The sequence below is a fragment of the Pyrus communis genome, chromosome 14 (assembly GCF_041283825.1).
Source record: "Pyrus communis isolate YQ-2024b chromosome 14, ASM4128382v1, whole genome shotgun sequence".
NCBI lineage: Eukaryota > Viridiplantae > Streptophyta > Magnoliopsida > Rosales > Rosaceae > Pyrus > Pyrus communis.
This window is the reverse complement of record NC_142578.1, coordinates 3,754,053-3,766,733: the sequence shown is the minus strand read 5'-3', so window position 1 is coordinate 3,766,733 and position 12,681 is coordinate 3,754,053. Positions and strand designations below refer to the sequence as shown.

The window sequence follows — 12,681 nt, the reverse complement described above, 5'->3', positions numbered from 1 at the left end:
ATGTTATAATTTAAATTAAATATATTAGAAGGAATTAGATGATTGGTGGATGTTGATGTACGTGTGTAAATGGGATTAGATGATTGGTCAACACAGTGTCATCCTTGTATTTTCTACGATTTGAGTTTTGATGATATTGATACGGATGCACTATAAAATAGTAAAATGCGAATGTGATCAAGATTGAGTTTGGACTCTATTTGGACCCAATATGGCTGATTGGACCACGTTGACAAGGCTCACCAGATAGTTATTGCGCTAGTTATGTTAATTCTAAATTAAGTAGCGCTATCCATACATTTATTTTATTTTCTTACAATTCTTTTAATTTGAGAATGTTAAATCGAATGAATTGAAGAAAATTAATGGACAAAAATTAACAAGAGTATATAAAAGGTAAAAAGAAGTGTGTGAATAACTTACACTTCTGAGTCTAACTCCAAAATTAATAACTATTATTAACTAGTTATTAGTTTAGTTATACTTTTTTTTCTCAATATATGAAAAAGAGTCCACCACTAAAAACTATATATTGTAGATAAATAGAAGTACGTCTTGTTCATTAACATCTTGAAAATATTCCGCCATAGTTAGGGCGGTTAAACCTACTCTCATATGAGCTCCTGACGGTTCATTCATTTGACCGTAGACTAGAGCTACTTTTGATTCTGCAATATTTGTTCATTAATTACTCCAGATTCTTTCATTTCCATGTAAAGATCATTTCCTTCACGAGTACGTTCACCTACTCCGCCAGATACAGATACATCCCCATGAGCTTTGGCAATGTTGTTGATCAATTCCATAATGAGTACTGTTTTACCCACTCCAGCTCCTCCGAATAGTCCTATTTTTCCTCTACGACGATAAGTGTCACATCCCGGCCCGGGGCGGATCACTTCCCAAGCCCGACTCCACCACCGTAGCACGATATTGTCCGCTTTGGGCTTACCATTCCCTCACGGTTTTGTTTTTGGGAACTCACGAGCAACTTCCCAGTGGGTCACCCATCATGGCATTGCTCTAGCCCTCATCTCGCTTAACTTCGGAGTTCCTAAAGAACCCGAAGTCAGTGAGCTCCCAAAAGGCCTCGTGTTAGGAAGGGATGGGAATATACATTTAAGGATCACTCCCCTAGGCGATGTGGGATGTCACAATCCACCCCCCTTAGGGGCCCGACGTCCTCGTCGGCACACCACGACCAGGGTTAGGCTCTGATACCAAATTGTCACATCCCGGCCCGGGGCGGATCACTTCCCAGGCCCGACTCCACCACCGTAGCACGATATTGTCCGCTTTGGGCTTACCATTCCCTCACGGTTTTGTTTTTGGGAACTCACGAGCAACTTCCCAGTGGGTCACCCATCATGGCATTGCTCTAGCCCTCATCTCGCTTAACTTCGGAGTTCCTAAAGAACCCGAAGCCAGTGAGCTCCCAAAAGGCCTCGTGTTAGGAAGGGATGGGAATATACATTTAAGGATCACTCCCCTAGGCGATGTGGGATGTCACAATAATTGTCACATCCCGGCCCGGGGCGGATCACTTCCCGGGCCCGCTCCACCACCGTAGCACGATATTGTCCGCTTTGGGCTTACCATTCCCTCACGGTTTTGTTTTTGGGAACTCACGAGCAACTTCCCAATGGGTCACCCATCATGGGATTGCTCTAGCCCCCTTCTCGCTTAACTTCGGAGTTCCTACGGAACCCGAAGCCAGTGAGCTCCCAAAAGGCCTCGTGCTAGGTAGGGATGAGAATATACATTTAAGGATCACTCCCCTGGGCGATGTGGGATGTCACAATCCACCCCCCTTAGGGGCCCGACGTCCTCGTTGGCACATTTCCGGCCAGGGATTGGCTCTGATACCAAATGTCGCATCCCGGCCCGGGGCGGATCACTTCCCGGGCCCGCTCCACCACCGTAGCACGATATTGTCCGCTTTGGGCTTACCATTCCCTCACGGTTTTGTTTTTGGGAACTCACGAGCAACTTCCCAGTGGGTCACCCATCATGGGATTGCTCTAGCCCCCTTCTCGCTTAACTTCGGAGTTCCTACGGAACCCGAAGCCAGTGAGCTCCCAAAAGGCCTCGTGCTAGGTAGGGATGAGAATATACATTTAAGGATCACTCCCCTGGGCGATGTGGGATGTCACAATAAGGGGCTAAAAGGTCTACTACTTTAATTCCTGTTTCAAAAATAGATTTCTTTTGTTAACCCTATGTCCAAAACTAATGGGACAAGGTTGCCTCCATATATTCACTATTGTGGTTTGGCTCAATCAAAAGATGGGACATCTTTTTGTTTATAGAAGTCCAAGAAAAATTAAATAACAGTGCATAAACAATAAAACACGTGTTCCTTCTTTCATGATTTAAAAAGAAATTCAACCATCAATTATCATATCATATCATCTACAAATTATAATTAAAGTAGAGAGCTTTTATAATATTGTTCATTAATTAAACTGTAGGGCAGTTGGAAGTTGAATTTCGATTTCGGTTATACCGATACAATCTTGACAAGAATCAATTGGAAGCTGCATGCATGACTCTACGATCAATTGCATGGCTGTTCTCTCTGGTCCAACGCACTCCTCGCTCAAACAAAGACACCAAAACTATATGCAATGCAAATATAGCAGACCAAAAACCACAAATGTATACTTAAATCCACGAAAATTCCATGCAGAAATAGTAACAACACATCAAATCCCCTGAAACTCCTCCCATCCATATATCAAACACTCACTCCACCTTCTTCCCCTGTCCTCCGTTTTTCTCAAACCTATTACTTAATTTGCCTTCTCTTTCCAACTTCCATTGAGGAAAGATCTCAGGGGAAGAAGCAGGTCTCACTCTAAACCCTGATCTTCCTCTAGCTACCATCATCATCATCATCATCATTATCTGTCTCTCTTTCCAATAACATGGCTATTGCTATACTTCTTCTTCTCTTCTTCTCCATTCCCTTCTCCGAATCGAAGCTCACCAAAGATTACTACAAGCAAACTTGTCCAGACTTTCAGAAGATTGTCAGAGACACCGCGTCCCAAAAGCAAGCCGCCCAACCCACCACCGCCGCAGGCACTCTCCGCCTCTTCGTCCACGACTGCTTAGTTGAGGGTTGTGACGGCTCCGTCCTCATTGCCTCCAACCATCTCAACAAAGCTGAGCGCGATGCTGAGATCAACGAATCCCTAGCAGGTGATGGTTTTGAGGTGGTAGTCCGTGCCAAGACCGCCCTGGAGCTCACCTGCCCAGGGATTGTCTCGTGCGCAGACATTCTCGCGGAGGCCACACGTGACCTTGTCACGATGGTTGGTGGACCTTTCTACTCCGTCAGGTTGGGACGAAAAGATGGACAGGTTTCCCTTGCGTCCAAGGTTGAGGGAAACTTGCCAAGAGCAAACCAAACCGTGGATGAGCTCATCAAATTCTTCGCCGCTAGGGGTTTCACAATTGAAGAAATGGTTGCCTTAACTGGTGGACACACAATTGGGTTCTCTCATTGCAAGGAGTTCACTGACAGGCTTTTCCATTACAGCAAAACTACTCCAACAGACCCAGAAATCAACCCTAAATACGCCGAAGGCTTGAAGATGACATGCGGTAACTACACAACTAACCCCGCCATGGCTGCCTTCAACGACGTGATTACACCTGGAAAATTCGATAACATGTACTATCAGAATCTAAAGAGGGGCTTGGGGCTGCTGGCATCGGACCATGCACTTACTAAGGACCCGAGGACGAAGCCTTTTGTGGAGTTGTACTCTACTGACCAGGCGGAGTTTTTCAAGGCTTTTTCTCATGCAATGGAGAAGCTTGGACATCATGAGATTAAGACCGGGCATCAGGGAGAGGTGAGGCGCAGGTGCGACGCGTTTAACTCGCTTCAGGCTTAGATTATAATGAAGGATGAGAGATGAAGAAGAAGATGATGATGATGATGATGATGATGAAATGATAATTAAGAGATGATTGTTATTATTGGTTTTCATTTGGCCATGGATTAATTCATCACTAGGGAATAAAGAGAGAGAGAGAGAGAGTTTTTACAAATCTCTCTGTTTTTATTTTATTTTTCTTTCTTTTCTTATTTGGTTCGATATGTGACATGATGATGATGGTGGTGATGATGATGGTACATAAGTTCATGATTATATGATATTTGAGTATTTATACATTACAGTGTGATTTTTGAGATAGCTTTCGAGGAGCTGTGATGATTTTTTATTTTATTTTTAAAGACGATAGTATTTACATTAAAATGGTAAGGAAGTGGGTTAAGCCTTACATTGAGTTTGTCATAATAAGAGGTCTTTAATTTTAAGGGAATGGATCCCCATTTTTTTCTTTTTATTATAAAAATGGGGCTTAGTTGTGGAGATCACACCACATCCAACCTTAATGATCCAAACAGTCTATTTTTAAATTGCACCTCATAGATCATTCTTGCAAAATATTAGGCAAATCAAAAATATTTGAGGCATCTAATTGAGTTCAAAGAAATTGCCGAACACTTTGTTCTAAGAAAACATTTAATTTCATCATGATAATTAAATAGATAAATGATTTCGAATTGAATTGAATTTTTGTAAGGGTGATCTATGAATCGAGACTTAAAAAATAAATGTGCGGATCATTGAAGTTTAATGTGAAGTGAGGCCCAAAATTAATCCCCATATTTTAATAAAATGGGGACCCCTTCAATTAAAGGTAGTGTAGTACTAGAATCTAGATCTCTCATATTAATCGCACTGTTCTAAAAATCCCTGCCTAGCGCCGCGTAGGCGCTAGTCGGTTGGCTACCATCCCGATTAATGTCTAGGCGTTTGAAAATTAAGAAATGACGCTTAAACCTGCTGAGGCGCCTGCCTAGACCGCCTAGCCCACCAATACCCACCTAGATTGCAACTCACTTAGACAGAAAATAGATAACTTTCATTTTACATTTTATTTTTTTTCAAAAAATTGTAATAGACTTGTTGAATGCTTAAACAAACAGACATTATGTAACATCCCGTCCCAAATTTCATTTTAACGTACATGGGAAATTACGATTTTACCCCCTAATTCGTTTTTATCAGATTAGTTTTGTGTAGTATGGTGTGGTGTGTAGGACCACACACACACTCATACACCTCGTTTCACTCTCCCGGGATTCCCTCCCTCTTTTCCCTCATTCCTGTCTCTTCTCTGTCTCTCCTTTCTTTCTTTCTCTCTCTCTCTCTCACTCTCCCCGAGTCCTCTCTTCTTCTTCCTTCTTCAACACACGGACATACACACAAACTTACTCAATACTTCACCAATCGAAAAACCAAGACTACCATCGTGTTCGTGGAGCTGAGAGGAGTCCAGTGGTGCCATTTTCAGGTAAGGAAAACACCATTTTCACGTCGATATCACGAGGTCCGATTTGAACACTGTTCATGCAAACCTAAACTAGCTTGTTTTTGGAATTTCTAAGCTTGTAGATGTGTTTATGAGGTCCCAAGGAGCCTCGGAGTAGTTCGTTGGACAAATTTGGACGTCGGGAAGGCTAGGTTCAAAGTTGGCCGAACTTTGATCGTTGTTGCAGGTATGATCGTGTAATTTTTAGGCCTTAAAACTAGTCTAACGTTGTTCTACTAGTCCTAGGCTTCATTTTGGTATAAAGAACGTGAAATTTGGTTGAAAAACGAAGGAGAAAACAAGGTTTGAAAATTACCCAGTTTTCCGGCGCCGTCGCCGGCGCCGGAGGTTCGCCGGAGAAGAAAGGAGAATATTCCGTTAAGTCTAACGGAATATTCCTAACGGCAGTGACAGAATCCGGTTAGATTTGACGGAATATTCCGTCAGTTAACGGAATATTCCTGACGGCGTCAACTGACGCCGTCAGTGTGCAGTGCACGTGGGCCGCGCGTGGGGGCGCGTAGGTCCGTGGCTGTTCAGGCGCGTGGGGGCGCGTGCGTGGTCCAAAAAATTTTCTAAAAATATGGGTGTGATCCTGAGGTTGTGTAGATCACATTGGTATATTCATTTGTCCAATTTGAGCAATGTATGAGAAGTTATTACGAGAAGTTGCTTAGGTGCTTTTAAATTAATGTTTTCGTAACTTTGTCGCGTATAGGTGATTCGTTTTCCGAAGACGAGCGTACACACTCGAGGCAGGGGGGCTACGACCCTTCTAATTATCAGTGAGTGGGCTTTTGTTTTCCGTATATACCTATATACCTCTAAATTCCCAGAAATAGAATAGAAAAGGTTATTTGTTTTATGCCATGCATCATATGAATGACGTTTACGCATTATCACGTGCATTGGTAATTGGCATACATTTATAAATGTGTATTTGGTGCTGTGGACGCACAGGTAAGTGCCAGGTAAGCGGTATTCATGTGGTTATGCATTCCTGTTTATTATGCAATAGTAGTCTGAAATGCGTAGAGAGCTCATAATCTGCACCCCCGGTGTTAGTGCTCCCGCCCAGAGAGGGGCAGAGTCCTTCACGTGTATGTTCACCAGCACCACACGTTCGCCTTGGATCCAAGTTAGGTGCAAGCCTTGTCGTGCAGACCACATTAGGTGGCTCCGACTCGTAGGTGACCCGCGATTATTCGCATAGTCTTCACGTGATCGTAGCACTAGAGCGTATTTATATTACACCCAGTCTTGTCGTACAGACCACGTTAGGTGGCTCCGACTTGTGTGCAGATTCAGATATTGAGTTGAGATTGGAGCTCTATATGCAGCGGTACATGTCACGTTAGGTGACTCCCGGCTGCCAGATTATGTTATTGATGTGAATTACGCTTGAGCATTTATATTTGATTATGAGATTCTGTTGTGGCATAATGTGAGCATGAATGGCATATCATGGAGCATGATTGACATATCTATACATACGTATATATGTTCATTTTCTGGGAAGTATACAGGTTTTACGGCGAGGGGTTAGAATGTATTTTGCTAAAGAGTTTTCAAAGAACTTTGTTTTTGCCCACTCACGCTTTTGTTTTTGCGCCCCTCCAGGTTCTAGTGGTCTAGCAAGTTCGGTGGTTTATCCCAGAGGGCGTCCCGGCAATTTCTGACAGACACTCACCATTGTAGGGTCACCTTCGGGTGTACATATGTCGTATCTTTTCCTTTTGGACTGTTGTAGACTTGCTCTGAATTGTGTCTCACATACACTAGTACTTTGTATGTTATTAGGTTTTTAACTATTCGTACTTTTATATTACCTTCTCATTAGCTTCCGCACGCGCACATGGTTACGTCACCTTCGCGTGACGGCCAACACGCCCTGATCTCGGTCGGGGTGTGTCACATTATATGCTTGTTCCTCATGTTTTCATTATGTTCAAATACTTCATAATATATATGTCATTCTATTTTGTAGTCTATGATGCAATTATATATATTTTATGCATAAAGAGACTTATTTACACGAAATATAATATATTTACTTAAATCCGTCTAGCCGCCTAGGCGTTAGGCCCCAACCCACCACCCGACTAGAGCCTGATGTCTTTTAGAACCTTGATTAATCCACAGTACGTCACCTCAAACGTTAATTAATTGTTCGTTAGGGTCAAATAATTATCAGGAAAACGCCTTTGAGATCAAATACAGAGAGGCATGCAGGGAAACATCAAAAGTTTTTTCAGATTAAATACCAAATAATGAATTTTCCATGCTTCCCCCAGAAATAACAATTTTCTTTTGTAAGAATCTTAAGGAATATAAAACAGCTTGATATGTGTACTTACAGAATCCCAATACGCCTGTGCAACCTCAAACACCTGCATATTAAAGATTTGAGCTTCAAAAGAATCGCATCTATTTATGCATGGTGATATGTACAGTGGTGTCCCGCGCCGGAAAGTCATCTTGCTGAAGTCGGAACATCAAAACACAAGACACATAGCTGGCTAGCTATCACCCATTTCACAAGTCATGCTTGCCATTGCTATGTGTGAGCTTTTGATTTCCAAGGGGAAATGGAAACTTTAGGGTTTGAATAAAACTGAATCTAATTGATTGTAAGGCTAAAAAAGGCTAGCTATTGTCAACTAAGCCGAGTAGTCGTTCTAACTGATAAGTTGCTTAATTTTCAGCAATCGATACTTCTATTCGGTTAAGAACTGTCGAACTCAAAGTTGTTACTTGTTAGTCAGTTTTACACAGCTCGTAGAACTGTTCTACTATTACGTATAAATTTCCAGCCTTATTTGTAGTTCTCCATTCATTCACCAAAACAAAACAAGTTTCTATCAAAGTTCTTCAAAATTGTTTTACTTTTCTCCTAGCCATGTTTGATTTTCTATAACATTATTAACAACACACCAAATCATTTTTCTCTCTCTAGCTACCTATGTCTCAATCCAAGGCTCTTCCAATCCTTTTCCTTCTCTTCCTCGCCATTCCATTCACCGAATCTAAGCTCTCCATCGACTACTACAAAAAAACATGCCCTGACTTCGAAAGCATTGTACGTGACACTGTGACTTCAAAACAAATCGCCAGTCCCACCACCGCGGCAGGCACTCTCCGTCTCTTCTTCCACGACTGCATGGTCGAAGGCTGCGACGCTTCCATCCTCATCTCCTCCAACTACGTTAACACCCCAGAGCGTGATGCCGACATCAACCAATCCCTCGCGGCAGACGCCTTTGACCTTGTGGCAAGAGCCAAGACCGCCATCGAGCTCTCCTGCCCAGGCATTGTTTCTTGCTCCGACATCCTCACCTTAGCCACACGCAACCTGGTCACGATGGTCGGCGGTCCGTTCTACAAAGTCCGATTGGGACGGAAAGACGGACAGGTTTCCAAAGCTTCACTGGTGGAAGGAAATCTCCCAAGAAGCAACCAAACCCTAGATGACATGATCAAATTCTTCGCTACAAAAGGCTTCACACTCCAAGAAATGGTGGCTTTATCCGGTGCGCACACAATTGGATTCGCTCATTGCAAAGAATTTGTCGACCGGATTTTCAATTACAACAAAACTACACCAACAGATCCTGACATGTACCCAAACTATGTTCAAGGGCTGAAGAAAATTTGTGCAGACTACAAAACGAACATCGCCATGTCTGCCTTCAACGACGTGATCACGCCCAGCAAGTTCGATAACATATATTATCAGAATCTGAAGAGGGGTTTGGGGTTGTTGGCATCGGACCATGCACTTGTTAAGGACCCGAGGACGAGGCCTTTTGTGGAGTTGTACTCGACGGACCAGGCTGCTTTTTTCAAGGCTTTTGCTCATGCTATGGAGAAGCTTAGCCATCATGGAGTTAAGACTGGACGTAAAGGAGAGGTCAGGCGCAGGTGTGATGCTTTTAACTCCATTAAAGCTTAATTAATTAGGTGATGTTGAAGAAGAAGATTATCGTCAAGGGTTGTCATTGGCCATGGATTGAATTCGCCAGAGAATTAAAGAGACGGATTTTCTTGTGATTCAATTGTCATATTATATAAATTTTTATGTATGATGGTGATGATAGCAAAATTACGAATCATTTACGTAATGAAATGTAACCACGGCAACTGAATCTCTCGTTAATATTGAATATTGATATGATGCCTTACAAGATCCCCAGAAACAGAACATGAAGATGAACGTGATCCGCAGATTTGCAGACCGGCAGATACATGAACCCCAACCCTCGTTACAGTTACATATATTCACTATTGCAATTCAACAGTTACGGTCTGCGTGATCACCAGAACCTTACGATCCAGGTGATCACCAGAACCAGGAAATCGACAATTGTCTTCAGTAGAGCAAGTTTCGGAAGAAAGAGTGCTTGGAGCGGTATAGCATTCAGGGAGTCGAGAAAAGAAAGTACCCCGCCCAACACTCGTGAAATTTTCCCCATTAATTACAAACCTTGGTCAATATTTGTACCCGACCTGGGCGCTTCCTCATTACGAACACCATTGATGGAGGCAGAGATGGAGGCATACTCTGTACGCGGCACTTGCTGAGGGTGCTCTATGGTTGAAATTTGGGCGGCCTTGCCGGAAACGTCGCGTGCAAGAATCAATTTTTAAGCCTTTCGCCCCTTTCAGGTTGTAAGTTGGTGGGAGAATCAGAAACTTCCAGCTTTGCAAACCCCTTCACATTTTTCGGAGATTAAACTCGGAGTTTATAACCTTTTGACCCGATTGAACTCGGAGTTTAAGCTAACTTTTGGGAAATTGAGCGGACATTAAGCTTCTGTTCAACTTTCAAAAACTTCAAATATTTTTCTACAGGTTGAATCATCATAACTAATCAGAACAGACGATCCTCCTGGTTATTAAGTCATACGGTTCTTCAGGTTCCTGAAAGTAATTACTACCCGTTTTAACAATTTGATTTTCTTTTCGTACGACTGCATTTTCCCGGTGACCAAACAGATGGTAAAGACAAATGGGTGTGAGAGAAAGAGGTAGAAGATAGATACTTCTTGAGGCTTGGCTTTATCCGAGGAGAGCTTGGAGACAATCTCCTGGACGTCTCTGGAAGTCACCATCGGAGGCCGCCGAAGCTCCGATGACAACCCGGCTGTCTGAGTATGAGACACTGGAGCTAGAGTTTCGTTTCCCGGTGGGCGGTTTATGACGGAGAATATGGCGGGAAGACGGAAGGCGGGGAGAGTGAAGTGTTGGAGATGTTTGGTGAAGGGTTTAAGACAGGAAAGGTTTTATATTTGCTCGTGTTTGGGAATACGGCCCAACCAAGAAAGGGGAAAGACGATGCGGGAAAATAATTTCTGTTCGAAATGATCATTTCTGGCTCTTTTTCATCTAATATTCATCGTCAAACAATTTGGATCTTTAAAATTTGATTCAATGATTAAAATTATTATAACTTTTAAAGTGAAACTGTGTTTTTAGTGTTCGATGAAATTTCAAGGGCCCAGATTGTTTGAAGATGAGGATTAGATGGAAAGGATCCGGAGAGAATCTCTTTCCATTTCTATTCTTCTCTTCTTATTGTTGGAAAATTTTCATTATGATCGGAACACGGGTTATATACTATGTGTTTTTATGTAAGTGGTGGAAAATTTTATTTTTTAAGTTATTAACTTTTTAACACACATCACACCATTTGTATAGTGACACGAGGTCACACTGAAAAATCTCTCCATTTGTACACGACAATAGTTCCAAACATCTGGATTGTACATTTTTTAGAGAGAAATTCAAACACAAAACCTTGAGTGCATGAGCAAATGCTATAACCGAGTTACAAGCCACTTGCCATTTAGATTGTAACGAATTCACAACAAAATGATAAACACAAATTTTTTTAGCAACACATCCTTGTTTAATCATGTTCGTTATTTTTGTATGATACATTCAATTTAATGGTCAGAAATAAAGAGGTGTGTATAAGAAATTAATTAAAATGTGTAAGATTCAAATCCTTAATTCGTAACCTATGGGATAGATGCAATGATTGAAATTCACCATTACATTCAGAAGATGAAACTCATACTCAGAATGATTGATCCCTGGGCCGGTCATGAGTCAACCAAAGCGTAAGTGTATGACATAAGTAATATTGTAACACGTATTATATATAATATGTGTGAAATTATAACATCACCTGCAATTACATTGAAAACTTTAGGGTCTGTTTGGTATCTTACCTAAATTTTTGTTGTTCGTAAAAATAATTTTCAAATAACATCGCTTAAAAACAGTTTTCTTTTAAGTCTCAAATTTTCAAAAATCTGTTTGGTTGAATTTTTAAAAATAATTTTTTTTAGTTTGAATTCAAACTTCCTTGAACAAAAATTGGAGGAGAAAAAGAATTGGAAAAGAGAAAAAGAGAGGAAATAGTTGGCGAGAAGAGAGAAAGATAAGGGGAGGACGATGAGGATAGGGAGAGAGCAAAAAATATAGTGAGAAGGTGAGGAGTGAGAAGAAAGAGATAGTGATGAGAGAGAGAGAGAGACAAGACAAAGGCTGAGGAGAGAGAAGACGGAGAGAAGAAAGAAGGGGTTGGAAAAGAAAAATGAGAGGGTTAGGAAGGAGCAAACGAAGATGTTGAGAAAAGAGTAGGAAAACTTTAAAAACTCACCTTTAGTGTTTTTAAGAAATAACCTATGTTTTTAAGTTAGTTTTGAATTCAATTTTTAAAAAAGAGTCCTACCAAACAAGAACTTAAAGCCTAAAACTCAAAAAGTGTTTTTGAGTTAAAAAAGTTGAACTCAAGTAGGATACCAAACAAACCCTTAATGTTTGTTTTTACTTTTTACAATTCATGCCCTCCTTGAAAGAGGCTCCTTCATTAATCATTCATGCAACACATGTATCCTATTGTATTGTTGTATTACGAATCACTAGTGACAGATCTAGAAATTTTTCTCTAAAATATCATATGTAACATCCCACATTGACCAATGGAGAGGGGGTGATGTGCCTTATATGTACATGTCCACCTCCCTATAGCACGAGGTCTTTTGAGAACTCATTGGCTTCGGTTCGAGCGAGAGCAATCCTAGGATGGGTGACCCGCTGAGAAGTTATTGTCTGAGTTCCCATAAACAAATCCGTGAGGGAATGGTAAGCCCAAAGTGGACAATATCGTGCTACGACGGAACCGAGACTAGGATGTGACATCACATATAAAAAGTTCACAAATATTCTGTAGACAATAATGGTAAGCCCAAAGCGGACAATATTGTGCTATGACGAAAC

General features: G+C 41.5%; 2 pseudogenes across 1 annotated transcript; both read left to right on the top strand.

The window, feature by feature from the left end:
• The first annotated feature begins 2,770 nt into the window (after nucleotides 1-2,770).
• LOC137713737 (peroxidase 41 pseudogene) lies at nucleotides 2,771-4,208 on the top strand (annotated as a pseudogene). The gene has a single exon (XR_015955562.1). The product of XR_015955562.1 is annotated as a peroxidase 41 pseudogene (transcript).
• Nucleotides 4,209-8,356: 4,148 nt separating this feature from the next.
• Nucleotides 8,357-9,346, top strand: LOC137711877 (peroxidase 41 pseudogene; annotated as a pseudogene).
• Nucleotides 9,347-12,681: the final 3,335 nt, after the last annotated feature.